The sequence below is a fragment of the Peromyscus californicus genome, unplaced genomic scaffold (genome assembly GCF_007827085.1).
Source record: "Peromyscus californicus insignis strain IS unplaced genomic scaffold, ASM782708v3 Scaffold_14__1_contigs__length_90479793_seg_2, whole genome shotgun sequence".
Lineage (NCBI taxonomy): Eukaryota > Metazoa > Chordata > Mammalia > Rodentia > Cricetidae > Peromyscus > Peromyscus californicus.
The window spans coordinates 4,872,672-4,888,559 of NW_026294436.1; positions in this window are offsets into that span (position 1 = coordinate 4,872,672).

A 15,888-nucleotide genomic window follows, 5' to 3' on the forward strand; every position below is an offset into this window, starting at 1 on the left:
GACTCTTATTTTAGAGGAAGGATGGAGGGAGAATAAACTGATCTGTGTTTTCACAGTGCCACGCTGACTTCAGAGTAAAGAGGTGACAGAGTGGCCAGAGTGGACACGGGGAACAATTTAAGAAGTTTTCATCCCAGCAGTTGAGATGGAAGATGAAAGCAGGAAGGTAAAGGCACTAGTCATAAGAAATGAGCTGGCCCAAAGTTCACTTCGCAGTAAACAGAAAGAGCTAGCAAATCAGAACAGGAGAGAAACTCTTGGTTCTGACTGAACCACGGTTCAATATTGATATTAATTTTTAAGACAAGAAAGATGGAAGGAGCCTCATGGACTCATGTTGGGATAATCTGTGAGATATGACTCGAGTTAAAATTATGGTGTTGAAAAATGTAGAAAAGATGGTCTCCTCTAGAGAGTAAGGCAGAAGGAAGGCTTCAAACCCACGGAGGAAGCAAATAAAATTGGTGCTGCACACCAAAATACTTTACTGTGTAAAAAGAGTCTATAAGATTATTAGACAGGCACCGGGTTGGGTTCAATGGGTAAAATGCTTGCTATGAAAGTGTCAAAACTGAATTTGAATCTCTAGAACTCATGTAAAAGTCAGATGTGGTAGCATGCGTTTGTGATCACAGTTTCTGACCTTCACTTATGCACCATGTCACATTCATACATACATGCATGTACACACAAGAAAATAAAGGAGAAAGGGAAAAAATCCTCCATCACTAAGAAATTAAAATTGTATTTTGCTTTTAATCTAGTCACGTTAGAGCACAGTGAAAAATTAGTAATATTTGGTAGCTTGAAGGGTGTGTGTGTGTGAGTGTGTGTGTGTGTGTGTGTGTGTGTGTGTATGTGTGTGTGTGTTGCATTTTTGAGGCTATGTGAACACTTTCAATATGTATGGCAATTTATGATTTAAAGAACATAGTAAAAAATTGAAGCCAGGTCTTTGATTCTAACGCTGAGGCAAAAAGATCATGAATTTAAGAATAACCTGGGCTACATATAAATTTAGTCTTGTCTTACATACAAATTTTTCTCAAAAAGAAAACAACATCAAAAGACAATTTCATGAAAAAGATTGATTCCCCACTCACTGGCAAGCTTGTCATTCTCCATTAAGAGTCATTAAGATCAACAAGACAGCTCAGCAGGTAGAGATGGTTGCCAACAGCCTAATAAGACTAAGCTCAATCCCCAGAACTCACATGTCTGGGAAGGAGAGAATCAACTTCCAATTCCTACAAGTTGTTCTCTAACTTCCACATGCTTACTGTGTGTGTGTGCGTGTGTGTGTGTGTGTGTGTGTGTGTGTGTGTGTGTGTGTGTGTGTACTCAACTTAATGAGAAAATTTAGAAGAAAGATTGAGGCATGAGACCAAATTCCAGCACTGATGTGAACTGATACATCTTCCAGGTCAGTAGCTTTTTTTAAATTTTTTTTATTTTATTTTATTTTTATTTTGCAATACAATTCAGTTCTACATATCAGCCACGGATTCCCTTGTTCTCCCCCCTCCCACCCCCCTCACCTTCCCCCCAGCCCACCCCCCATTCCCACCTCCTCCAGGGCAAAGCCTTCCCCACAGACTGAGATCAACCTGGTAGACTCAGTCCAGGTAGGTCCAGTCCCCTCCTCCCAGGCCGAGCCAAGCAATCCTGCATAGGCCCCAGGTTTCAAACAGCCAACTCATGCAATGAGCACAGGACCCGGTCCCACTGCCTGGATGCCTCCCAAACAGATCAAGCCAATCAACTGTCTCACCCATTCAGAGGGCCTGATCCAGTGGGGACCCCTCAGCCATTGGTTCATAGTTCATGTGTTTCCATTCATTTGGCTATTTGTCCCTGTGCTTTATCCAACCAAACACCCTAATTGTCGTGCTAGAAACCTCATCCAACTACTGAGGGATCTGGATGCAGAGATCCATGACTAGGCCCTGGGTAGATCTCTGGGAATCCAATTAGCGAGAATGAGGAGGGTTTATATGAGCGAGAATTGTTGAGACCAGGTCAGTAGCTTTTGAAACCATAAGAGGGCATGGTTTTCAAAGGAGAAGAGACAGCAATGTCACAAAGCCATGTTCTGTAGCAAAGGAGTTTGGGTGTTTAATTCTGAAGGAGAGAACACAGAGCATAGTTGTCCCAAGAGGGCCTCATGATTTCATGTGGGACTTTGTCATAAACGTGTTTCTAGGTAGTAAACAAACAGTGTGAATAAGATGTAATTGGGAGCAAGTGCTTCAAAGCTGAGAGCCTGAGCAGAAACATGAGAATAAAGAGATGTAGGAGTGGAACTGGTAACAGTGATGCCTACAAAGCCTTCAGAGTAGAGAGCTTAAAGGATCTATGCTGTAGGCTTGCAAGCACAGCTCATTCAGTATAGTGCTTGCTGTTAATGGATGAGAACCTGAGTCTGACACCCCAGAACACATATAAAATGTCAAATACAGCTGAGGAGGCAGAGACAGGTGGATCTTTAGGGTTCCTTGGGTAGTCAGTCAAGTCTATTTGGATAGTTCCAGGCCAATGAGAGACTGTTTCAGTAAACAAAGTGGACACTGACTGAGGAACAACACCCAAGGTTGACTTCTGTCTTCCACAAGCAGGCACACACATGAAGCTACATGAGCATGTACTCATGTGCACACAGGCAAATGTAAGCAAAATTTAAAAAGAAGTTGTTTAAGTATGACGTGAGATGAAGTCAATGAACAATGAATCTGTACATTATGATTACCACAATAAAGGAGAAGCTTGTACAGTGAGCAGCAGAGTAGAAGGGAACAGGAAATGATAAAGCTGGAGCAAAAGTGAGAGGAAGTCATTAAATGCTTCCTAGAAGGAATGATGCAAATCTTAAGATTTAAGTGACTAGTAGGAGTCACCCAGGAAAACAACATGAGAACTCAGTGTGTGTGTGTGTGTGTGTGTGTGTGTGTGTGTGTGTGTGTGTGTGTGTGCTTGTCTGTATATGTGTGTTTGTGCATGTGTGTATACATGTGTACATAAATGTAGAGGACAGAGGTTGATGCTATGTGTCTGCCTCAATTTATCTCCAACTTACTTGTCTATTTTATTTGGGACAAAGGTTTCTTACTGAACCTAGAGTTCGCTGATTTAGCTAGACTGACTGTGTACACAGCAAGCCCTAGGGATTCCTCTTTCTCTGCCCCCTACAAGTGATGAGATTATATATAGGTACATGCTACCATGCTTGGTTTTTTTTTTTGGCATAGGTGCTTGTGATTGAACTCAGGTCCCTATGCTTGCTGAAGCCAACTGGGTCATCTGTCTAGATCCTTAGGTAAATATTTTTGAAGTGCCCTATATCCTATTCCTCCTCAGCTGATCCCTACTCGCCTTATAGAATGTGATTGTCACTCATGAATAGATAATATCTTATACTCATGTATAAATACTGACATCAGAACTAGTAACAGTAACTACACTGTGTCCTGAACATGTGTCAGACCACATGAGAAATGCTGTGACAGAAACAAGATGTCAGAGGCACTAGTTTGTCTTAAATGACTTTAAACTATTTTTGTAGATAGAAAAAAATCAAATTAAATTTATAGAGGACATACTTTACATCTCATCTATGCCCTGGATGCTGCAGACAGCAATAAGATACAAGGACTGACTTTGGTAGTTGTGTTATGAACTCTCCCACATCTGTGACAAAATACCTGACTAAAACAACTTAAAGAGAAAATGAATTGTTGGGAGCTCACAATTCAAGGTCAAGTCCATAGTGGCAGGGAAGGCATGGCAGTAGAGGCACAGGGCATCTGGGATACTGCATCCAGTCAAGATGCAGAAAGAGATGAACGCTGGTGCTTTGCTCCCTTCCCCATTTCTACCAGTGTAGGACCTTACTCGGGTATGGTACCCATATTTAGAGTAGATTTTCCCACATCAATTACTTAATCTAGCTAATCTTTCACAAGCATGTCTGGGGTCGGGCTCATCTGCAATGCTAGACCTTATAAAGCTAACAGTCAATATTAGCCAGCACAGAAGCAAATAGCCTACTAGTATTTAGACATTCATACAAATAGACAATGCTACTTCACTGTGATAAGTGGTGTGACACTGTACTACTGGAAAACTTAGAACAAAGGCTAGGTTATTGAAGGCACAGGGCAGGCAAATGCGGAGCACTCTCTCAAGAGGCTCTGTCTGTGCAGTTCTGTGTGGAGCAGTCTCACAGGAGGCTCTGTCTGTGCAGTTCTGTGTGGAGCAGTCTTGCAGGAGTCTCTGTCTGTGAAGTTCTGTGTGGAGCAGACTTGCAGGAGGCTCTGTCTATGAAGTCATAGGTGATGATACCTCTGAAAAGTAGAAGGTCCTACAGGGGTTAATCCACAGATCACAAAGAATAAGGGTAACTTGAGGATTTTTAAAAATTGCCTGCAAAATAAAGTATAAAGGCAAGAGCAAGGAGATGCAAGGCTAGAGAAAGTGTGCTGATAATTTTAAAAGTCACCTTGACATAACCCAGAATCACTGGGAAGGGAATGGGCAGGTCAGATGGGCCTGTGGTCACATCTGTGCAGGGTTGTTCTGATCCTTTATTAAAGCAGGAAGACACACTGTCTAAGTTAGAGTTACTACTGCAATGATGAATCACCATGACCAAAGCAACCTGGGGAGGAAAGGGTTTATTCAGCTTAAGCTTTTACATCATAATCCATCACTGAAGGAAGTCAGGACAAGAACTCAAACAGGGCAGGATCCTGGAAGCAAGAGCTGATGCAGAGGCCATGGGGAGGTGATGCTCACTGGCTTGCTAACTTTGGCTTGATTAGTCTGCCTGTTATATAGAACCCAAGACTTCCAGCCCAGTGATGGAAACACCCAGAATAGACTGGTCTCCCCACCATCAATCACTAGGGAAGAAAATGCCTTACAGCCAGATCTCATGGAAGCATTTTCTCAGTTGAGGTTTCCTCCTTTCAGATGACTCTAGCTTGTGTCAAGTTGACATAAAACTAGTCAAGATGCCCACCTGAATGTGGGTGGCATCACATCAGGGGCTGGTTCCTGAACTAAAGCCAGTTGAACAGAAGCAGTAAGAGGGGAAAGGACCCACTGCTCTCTCTGCTCCTGACTGTGGATGCAGTGAGCAGCTCCCTGACTTCCTGCAACTGTGCACTCAGTAAACCTTTTTTTTTTTTTTCCTGTAAGTTGCTTTGCTCTGGGTATTTTATCACAGCCACAGAAATGAAACAAGGACAGAAAATAAAATCTGGTTAGGAAATAGTGCGTCTGGATAATTCAGAAATGTGTGACTTTCTAACCTTTGAACAATGTCGTATTTCCTGAAATACCTTCAATAACATTATCTTTATTAACGCCTCCTGTAAACCCACCAGCAGCTTGGAGTTTTGCTTCACCACATCTGGATCCCAAATGGCTATCGTTATTCATTTCAGAACGTCAGCTTATCTTATTTATGACTTGCTCCAACAAACACAATATTCCTACATGGCATTTAATGTGAACTTTTGTCAGTGATTACTATTCAACATGTGGCCTCTCCTCTCCTCTGCACCCTGTAGTCTTTAATGAGCACTCATTCAAGCAGAATTTATGGAGCATTTGTGACAGGGCCGGAACTGTGCCAGGTGTCTTACAGCAGTTGTTTCTCGACTTTTTATATCCACATATCCTTTGGCTCAACTTTAAATATCACCTTTCCCTTTAATAGCAACCCAAACTGAAAAATTAGCTTATATTGCAAACAATGGGTATTTGTAGATGGAATTGACTTTGATATAGAGAAACTCACAGGCCTTTCTTTGTATGATGATGACAAGAAAGGAAAACTGCCTACTTACTGAAAGCTGTTCCATTCTAGGAGTACATATCTGTGTGTTGATGTTGGTCATAATCTATGACCCGAACACTGGATATGCCAGTGAACTCATGAAATAAGACATACTCTGTAACAGAGGTCGTGTCTGCAGAGATTGGGGGTGGGTAACAGCAGCAACAACTGTAGAGATGCACTCATAGCAAGAAACAAAGGCAGGTGAACAGCACAAATAATAAAATAAGCAAACATATAAAAGATTTTAAGGTGAGAGGTCTAATGGGAAAATATTAAAAAAGAGATTAAGGAAGATAAGAAAATTGAAATGGGGTAAATTGCAATTTTAAAAGGGAAGTCAGTATTGACTTTACCTGGCTGGCAATGTTTGAACAACAATTTGAAAAGGATCAGGAAGATAGGCATGTGAGAGTCTAAGATTTGCTAGAGGAACAGAATGGATAGGATGGAAATTATCACAAGAAGCAGCTTATTATGTTGCCTACCAATGACACAAGCTGAGATGGATGTCTATACAGTAGGAAGACTGAGAATACAGGAGCTTCTCAGCCCACAAAGCTGGATGCCTCAGCAGTCTCAATCTGGCACTGAAGGTCTAGAGGATTCCTGAAGGACTGGTAGCTTTCAGCCCATGTTAGAAGGCTAAAGAAGCTGGGTTCCTACGGCAACACAGGACTGTGGCAGTAGCAGGAGCAGCAGCAGCAAGAACTGGATAGATTCATTTACCAGCAAGAAGCAAAGGAAGGTAAGCAAGCAGCACTGAGTGTTTCTCCCACCTCCACATCTTTTGGTGCTGCCCATGGTGGGCAGGCTTGTCTCTCCATTTAACCCTCCCTGGGAGAGAACTCACAGACCCACCCATATACATGTCCCTTAGTTGATTCCAAACCCACCCACATTGACAATCATAATTAACCATCTCAATGGGTAGTAAGGCAAGTAAGAGCATCAAACAGAGAAGACCTCAGTTTGAGAACCTGGTAAGCTGAGGAAGAGCAAGATGCCTGCAGGCCTGGACACAGTGGAGCTGGTTGAGCTGGAGTGGAAGGAAAGAACATCAGAGAAGTTGCTAAGGTGGAGAGAGGGAGCTTTGGTACATGGTGTACTTTCATTTATATTGCTGTAATTAAATAACATCACCAAAAAGCAAAGGAGAAAGGGTTTATTTGGCTTGTAATTCCAATGTAAAGTCCATCGTTTTGTGGAATTTCAGGCAGAAACTCAAACAGCTAGTCACATTCCATCCACAGTAAAGAGCAGAGACAAATGCATCTTTATTCTCTTTCAGCTACTTTTCTTCACTCCTACACAGTGTAAAGAATTGTGCTGCCCCAAATTGTACTGGTCCTCTTACCTCAGCTAACAATGAAGACAATCCCCGACAGACAAGCCTACAGGGCATCCTGGTCTACATAATTCCTCAATAAGCCTGTCTTTCTAGGTGCTTTTCGGTTCTGTCAGGTTGACAGTTAAAACTAAAACTAACCAGCATAATTAGTTATGTAGCAGTGTCCTTTGCTGGGAAGAGTTAAGGTCTTTTGAACAGCTGGCAGTAGTGCCCATAATGCCATGTATACATATATGAAAGGCCACATGATAGCAGAATCAGAAAGGAAGACAAAGTTATTTTAGCTTCCTATTTCTGAGGGATCAACTCATTTTCACTTGTCTCCATGGTTTGTAAAGAAGCAGAAAATCATTGTGGCAGGGTTCTATGGCAAAAACTGTTTATTTCATGGTGGGTATGAAACAGAGAAAGACAGTAAAGACAGTATGAGGCCCAATGCAAGTTACCACTACACATTTGCCCCAAGTGGGACCTACTTCTAGTTGGGCCTCACCTCTTAAATTTTCTGTTACCTCCCAAAATAATGCCACCATTTGGTGATCTGAACTTCTACCTGTGGATCATTTTGTAATAAAATCACTATCAAGGATTGAGCACTAGTGAATGAATCTCACAGATGGATAGCGGACCCTAGAATCCCACTAACTTGATTTAAGTCCTAGCTCTACCATATCCAGGCCAAGTGCTTTGATAAAATGAACTAATCTGCACCTCACCTTATTTCATAAAAATAACATTATTTTCCCCAATGGAAGTTCAGACTCTCTTCTTCCTAGGGAACTGTCTGCCTCATCCATTTCTTATAAGCAACACTAAATAAACTCACTGGGTCACCAAAAAAAAATGTGAATGTAGAGTAAGCACTAGTTGGGAAGAGAATGGGTATCAACAGCAGTGGAAACTAATAGGAGAAGGTGATGGTGTAAAAATGGTCAAAACACATTCATGTATGCACGTATGCAATGTCACATTAAAGCCCATTATTATGCATATCTAATATATGCTAGTAAAAAAATCCTTCAATGAAATTCTGGGAGCATGAGATGAGCTCAGGTGTATAAGACATTTGAGGGTGGAAATGGTGGATGGTAACTCCCCAAGTCTGACATGCACAAACTTCTCAGAAATATCTGCTATTATTGGTAAAAGATACTTTTCTTCATGTATCCCACAGAAATTTTTATTTTTAATGTCAGGAATATATCTACTACAGACCAAGTGAGGGAGATTTGATACTCTCCTCCAAATAATTTTCAAGAGCTTTGACCTTGAGGCTCTCATCAATCTGAGAAGCAAAGAGATGTTTAATACCAGTTCTCACTGTCCATAGATGTATTCTGGCTATAAATGGCTGAAATCCATCAAAAGTAAAGAGATTGGTACCTGTACTTACATTTCTTTTTAATGTTTAGGGTATTCAAAACTTCACAGTATATGAGAACCACTTTGCCATGTCTTCCTCCTGACTTCATGTACTCTTTTTTTTTTTTTTTTTTTTTTTTTTTTTTTTTTTTTTTTGTGCCTACTGAATCCAATTAGAGGTGAGAGTATGTACATTTACCAGAGCGTGAAACCATCTATTAGTGGTCACATCCCAGAAGAAAATTGACTCTCCCTTCCCCAAGAATTTACCAACTGCCAATAGAGCAGGATAAACATGTCTATGTGTGTAAATAAATAAATCATCAAACTAAATTGTCTAATATAGTCTGGAGCAACTGTTGTTTTCATCGTTAGCTGAAAGCAGCTTATTTTTCATTGTTTTCTTATGATCCTACTGCAGAAGAACCTCGTGATTTTCCATCAAATCTGTACTGAGCAAGTCAGTAGTTTTGTCTTTCATGTACTTGCCTTCAAAATCATTATTCAATAATGTCACAACAAATCTGAAGGATTCTTGTATCATGGAGATAAAATTATTGTCACGGTCAGCTAGAAAATGTGATGGCTAGTGTTGTCAACTTGGTAGAATCTAGAGTCATGTAGGAGATGAGCCCTTGCCCATGACTGGTGGAAGTTGATTAGTCAATTTTACATCTTGAAAGTAAGTTACACTGATCCCTGGGCTCTGCTCACAGACTGAATAAAAGTAATAAAGTTAGCTGCGAGATAGCTTCCTGATTATGATTGTGATGTGACCAGCTCATCCATTTCCTGACACTGTGGATGTGATGTGACCAGCTCTTCAAGTTTCTGACATGTTGATTTCACCACCATTGTGTACTATGTTATTGAACTGTGAATCAAAATAAATTCTTCCTCCCCTAAGTTGCATTTGTCATGGTATTTTTATCATGGAAACATAGAAAAGAAACTATGATAATCCTGGACCATAGAAAGTATTAATTCTCCTATGTGCAATTGCACATGTTTGACTATGTTTGTGTTCATGTGTGTATGCATGAATATAGAGGCCAGAAGTTGGTGTCAGGGATTGTTTCAGTCACTTTTCCACTTTGTTTTTGAGACAACATCTCTCACTAAAACTAAAGACCACTTTTTCAGATAAATTGGATCTTGTCTCCTCCTCCCAAGCTCTGGAAGAATAGACCTAGGTTGCTACACCTGACTTGCTATTTAGCCACTGAGAGTTGAACTCTGGTCAACATGCTAGCACAACAAGCATTTTACTAACTGAGCTTCTAATTTTATGTCAACTTGACACACAAACTATAGTTATCTGAAGGGAGGGAACCTCAATTGAGAAAATGTCTCCATAAAGTCTGGCTGTAAGGCATTTTCTCAGTGAGTGATTGATGGAAGGGAGCCCAGCCCATTGTTGGTGTTTCCATCCCTGGGCAGGTGGTCCTGGGTTCTATAAGAAGGCAGGCTGAGCAAGCCATAGAGAGTAAGTCAGTGAGCAGCACTCCTTCATGGCCTCTGCATCAGCCTCTGTCTCCAAGTTCCTGCCCTGTTTGAGTTCCTATCCTTATTTTCTTTGATGATGAACAGCAATATGAAAGTGTATGCCAAATAAGCCCCAGTGGTGATATTTTGTTTGTGCTCTAACAAATAAAGTTTGCCTGGAGATTAGGGTATGGACCTAGTCACTAGAGGCCAGGCAGTGGTGACACACACATTTGTTAATCCTAGCATTTAGGATCTCATGCCTTTGATCTCAGTACATGGGATGAGGAAATGGGAAGTGATATGGCTGTGAGAAAGGAAGTGATAAGGCAGGGTGGAGACTGGAGCTCAGACCCTTTTCGGTCTGAGAATTTGGTAGAGGAAAGAAGTCTCTCTAGGGGCTGGCTCCTTTACTTCTCTGATCTTTCAGTTTTCACCCTGATATCTGACTCCAGGCTTTTATTACTAAGACCAATTAGAATTCACCTACAAACCCCTTCCTCTCCAACTTACATTTGATCATGGAGTTTCATTGCATTAACAGAAACTTTAACTGAGACAGAGCTATCTCCCACACATTTTCTTCATGTATTTCCTCAATTTCTTACTTCAAGAATGCATTGTTGAATTTCTACATATTTGTGAATGTTTCTCCTTTTTTTATTTACAGATGTCCATTTTTATCCCACCAGATTGAAAGCAATAGCTGTACAATTTGAATTCCCTTGAATATATTAAAACTCTGTGACCTCATAGGTGACCTTTTGAAACTTTTCCATATACTGAAATAAGAATATGTTCTATTGGTGTTGGATAGATACTTCTGTTTATGTCTGTTACGTCTATATGGTCAACAGTTGCTCAAGAAGAATTAAGGCCAGTTATTTTCTAAAAGTCTTCCCAAAAGTTGAAGAAATAAATATACCACCCCCAAATTCAATTCACTTTGTAAGGCCAAATTACCCCAATTTCAAAGCTGGAAAAAGATACTATAAGCAAAGGAAGCCCAAAGACCAATGTCCTTGGTATACATAGATGCAAACACCCCTAATGAAATACCAGCAAACCTACTTCTACAACACATTAAATGGCAAAGAAGAATTTTTACTGCTAAGCAACAATGATTGTTTGATGTAGGCAAAACAGTTAATATATTATACCATTTTATTATAAGTTAGGATAAAAATCACCTCAATAAATACAGGAAGAGCATGTGACAGAATTAGCATGATTTCATTGTTAAAAAATTAAGGACTAAGGTGACAACTCAGTCAGAAAAAGCTTGCCTTGTTAGCATAAGGACCCAAGTTCCATCCGTATAACCCACATTAAAAATGTTGGGCATTATTATAGTATTAGAAGGTGCTATGAAAGCTACCAAGGAAGAACAGAAGTCAGTAGTCCTACCTAGCTGTAAAGCTTAAGAATCACAACGGTACCCAGTCTGGAAAGAAATCCCCAAGGGTACAATAGTGGCACTTCTATCTTTGGGGTAATCCAAAGCTGTTTACTTGGACTTAAGACCCATTCAAAAGGAGGAAATTCATTCCTGGTACTGTAAACCTAGACAATTACCCGTGACTGCAGAGGTCATAGACCCTATTGGAGAACCTAATACTCTAATTTTCCTAAGCTAATCTTTTTTGTAACTGTATTCTAAATTTTTACCATGTAAGTAAATGTAATACTCACCCCTCAAACTCTTATCAAAGAATCTTCTTTTACAGAATATAAGGCTACTACAGAGATCGACAGTGGTCAAAATTCAGAGAAAAGGTGACTGTGGGGTTCCCAACCCCAGCTGACACATCTACAATGCCATCTTTACATCTAAAGCTCAGGGAAAATCAAAGAAAAGACAGCAGAAGGATTACAAGAGCCACAGGACCAGGATGCCTGCTTCAGGATAGTGTCCTCTAGTCATTCTGGGGAAGCTGAACCTGTGACGTTTCAACAGTATGATTGCCTAGGTAAGACCTGTATACATAAATTTATTTGAAAATAACTTAAATGCAAATACTGAAACCCATTATGATATATAATTAATATACACTCACAAAACATTTAAAAAAAATCCTTGGTATTCAAACCGAATATATGTTCTAATAGCAACCAATAAAAACCAATTTCTCCTTTAACTTAGTTACACTTAGAGACAAATGAAGTTTATTAAACTTGTACTGTATAGTAGCATTTGTGATTCGACCAACAGTGCAGAAGGCCATTGCTCCATAAGTCACACATACAGTATCTTAAGAGCAGGCCCTGCCTGGTATGATCTGGCCCAAACCATGCATCTTCTGTTTATCACTATCAAAGGCATATCTGTAATATCTATTCTGTAAATGCTAACTATATTTTTACATAAGCATATTTAAGTTATTTCCAAATAAATTTACATTATAACACATCATTGTTTAATTGGAGAACTTTCCCATCAGAGATACTTAGATAAATTCCATTAGGGGGTTCTATTGCTCCTGTTACACTTTCTTTCAGTCACTCTAGAAAACTTGAAATTTCCCAGAATGTGAGAGTAACATTTTTGGAGCCCTTCCTGAACTATTTCAGAAGACATATCCAATACACGTGAGATCTTAAAGTTGTAAAATATTAGTGCTAAAATTCCATTAAGAAGTCAATGATTTTTGCATAACACCTTAATTGAAAACTGAAGGCTAGTGAGGTATATTGATTTTCCTAGAACACATACTAAGACATGACATGAAATACTTATAGAGTAATAATGGAGAAGTGAGGGATTAAGTGATGAAATAAGTGCTGTAGGTAAACCTGTAAAAAGGCAATGATGGAACAGATTTGTGCCAGTGAAAGGCTATTCATAGTACTTAAATTTTCACAATGCAGAACAGGAGAGGACACCATTCTGAGCTGCTGGACCACAATGATAATGAATAGGTTTCTCTGAGCCAAGCAGTGATTGCATCACCTAAAACATGCATACTGGGAAAGGTAGGAAATTTTTGCCCATGATGAGAAAGACTCTTGTACCACATTTGTTTGTTCATAGTTTAAAGCAGTCTAATGAACTGTGAGGTAGGAGAGACACTGACACCCACATCACTTCTAACATAGCAATTGACTTTCAAGATGCTGAGCAATGGAGAGACTAGGGGTCTTTACATTCTAGCAGGAATCTTTCAAAGCTAATGTTTTGTGTGGGGATTTAATGATAAGCAAACACTGGTAAGTTTGCCCTGAACTAAATTATATTAAACTTATCATTGTGAAGAATTTCAATCTAAAAAATGTAAATGTTCACTATAATGAAGACATTTGTGCAAAAGTAATCCAAATCTTCAACACCATATAACTCAATGCTAGAACACTCACCTTGGAAGAGTCTAGGCTCTACCTCCAACAGTGCAAAAGAGAAGAAAAAAATGAAGAAAAAGAGACAGAGATTGGAGAAAGACAGAGAGTGATAGAAAAAGACACATCAAGAGACAGAGAGGCAAGAAAAAGAAAGAAAACGGGGAGAAATAAAGAGATGAAGAAGAAAGAAAAAGTGAGTATTTCATTGTGTCTATTTCAGGCTATTTTTCCTAAATATAGAATTTTTATTAATTATTTGGGAATTTCATACAGTGCACCCCAATCACACTTGCTTGCCTTTCCTCCAAGCTCCACCCTCCCACCCTTGCATACACACACCCCAAAAATCCACCAGGTAAAATTTGTGTTGCCCATATACTCATTGTAGCATCATCAAATTCCCTGTGGCTAGCCCCTTAAAAAACTGAGTCCCTTGACCCCCATCCAGCCAGAAGCCATCAACTGTGAAGAGCTACCTTTCAACATCTTTACTGCAGTTTTTAAGGAATACAAGTTTTGGGTATGTTTAAAGACCTCTGTTCATTCAGTCTTGATTTTTCCCTCCTCAGAGTAATTATTACTGATATGCATCTATATGTGGCATCAGCTACTTTATTCTTCACAACACACACACACACACACACACACACACACACACACATACACATACACATACATATATATATATATTTATACATAATGTATCAAGGTTGATATATGCAGATCTAATTCATTAGTCTGTTTTAAATGAATGAACTGAAAATATAACTACTCTTTTTCTCTCCCAGCAGCAAAATTCTGAAAAGAGGATTGTTTTGCTCACCTCCTTGTGAAGTATTTGAGATTTTCTCTGAGGTAACTGCTTAATAAGGAAATTACTGCATTATAAGGCATGCATACCATACATCCAGGTCATGTTGTCTCTAAGGCTCTCAAAAATAGTTGTGCCTTCTGTGTGTCACACAGGACATACACTTAAATGCACAACGGGTGGAAAATGGTCAAATTATTTCTTGGTCTTCACTTTTGTACTTGATGATGCTATTTTATATCAATGAATGAAAATGAACTGTCTCATTTGTTGTCAGCCACACTGTCCAGGAGAAGTAGGTTTCCTTCATTCATCCATCAGTTCTTATTAGGTCATGTGAGCCATGACAGAACTATAAATGAAATCTTTCCAGTTGACTCAGGGAGTTACAGGATCAGAACTACCATTTATATCTACTTTAGTCTTATAAGGTAAAAATGTTCCTGGTCTAGAGAGAGATGGGCCAGTGGGTAGAATGCTTGCCATGAAAACGTGAGGACTTGAGTTCAGATCTCCAGCACTCATGTCTAAATACCCGTGTAGTGATGTGCACCAGTCATCTCAGTGCTGACAAGTCAGAGATGGGGATCCCTGGACCTTACTGACCAGTGAGTGAAGCCACACCAGTGAGCTCCATGTTCAAATGATAGTGTCACAAAAAGAGAGGTGGAAAGTAATTGAGAAAAGACCCACTATTGACTTTTGATGTCCTAATTTAATTTCTGTCGCTGTGATGAAATACCTCAATGAAAGGCAGTGGAGTGTATTCTAGCTCACAATTCCAGATTATGCTCCATCACAGCAGGGATGTCAGGACAGCAGGTACTTTAAAACGTCTAGCAGTATCATGTGCATAGTAAAGAGAAAGGAGAATAAACACATGTATGCCTCTAGTAATTAGGTCGCTTCTCCTACTCTGAACCTGCTAGAAGAGAAAGTAGGAAGTAGTCTTGAACGCATTGGCATAGGAGACTACTTCCTAAATAGAACACCAGTAGCACAGACTCTGAGACAAACAATCAATCAATGGGACCTCTTGAAACTGAGAAGCTTTTGTAGAGCAAAGGATACGGTCAACAAGGCAAAGCGACAGCCTACAGAATGGGAAAAGATCTTCACCAACCCCACATCTGACAGAGGACTGATATCCAGAATATATAGGGAATTCAAGAAATTAGACATCAAAATGCCCAACAGTCCAATTAAGAAATGGGCTATAGAACTAAACAGAGAATTCTCAACAGAGGAAACTCAAATGGCCGAAAGACATTTAAGGAACTGCTCAACATCCCTAATCATCAGGGAAATGCAAATCAAAACAACTCTGAGATACCACCTTACGCCTGTCAGAATGGCTAAGATCAAAAACACTGAAGACACCTTATGCTGGAGAGGATGTGGAGCTAGGGGAACTCTCCTCCACTGCTGGTGGGAATGCAAGCTTGTACAACCACTTTGGAAATCAATATGGCGCTTTCTTAGAAAATTGGGAATCAATCTCCCCCAAGATCCAGCTATACCACTCTTGGGCATATACCCAAGAAATGCTCAACCACACCATAAGAGCACTTGTTCAGTTATGTTCATATCAGCATTGTTTGTAATAGCCAGAACATGGAAACAACCCAGATGCCCTTCAACTGAAGAATGGATAAACAAAATGTGGTACATATACACAATGGAATACTACTCAGCAGAGAAAAA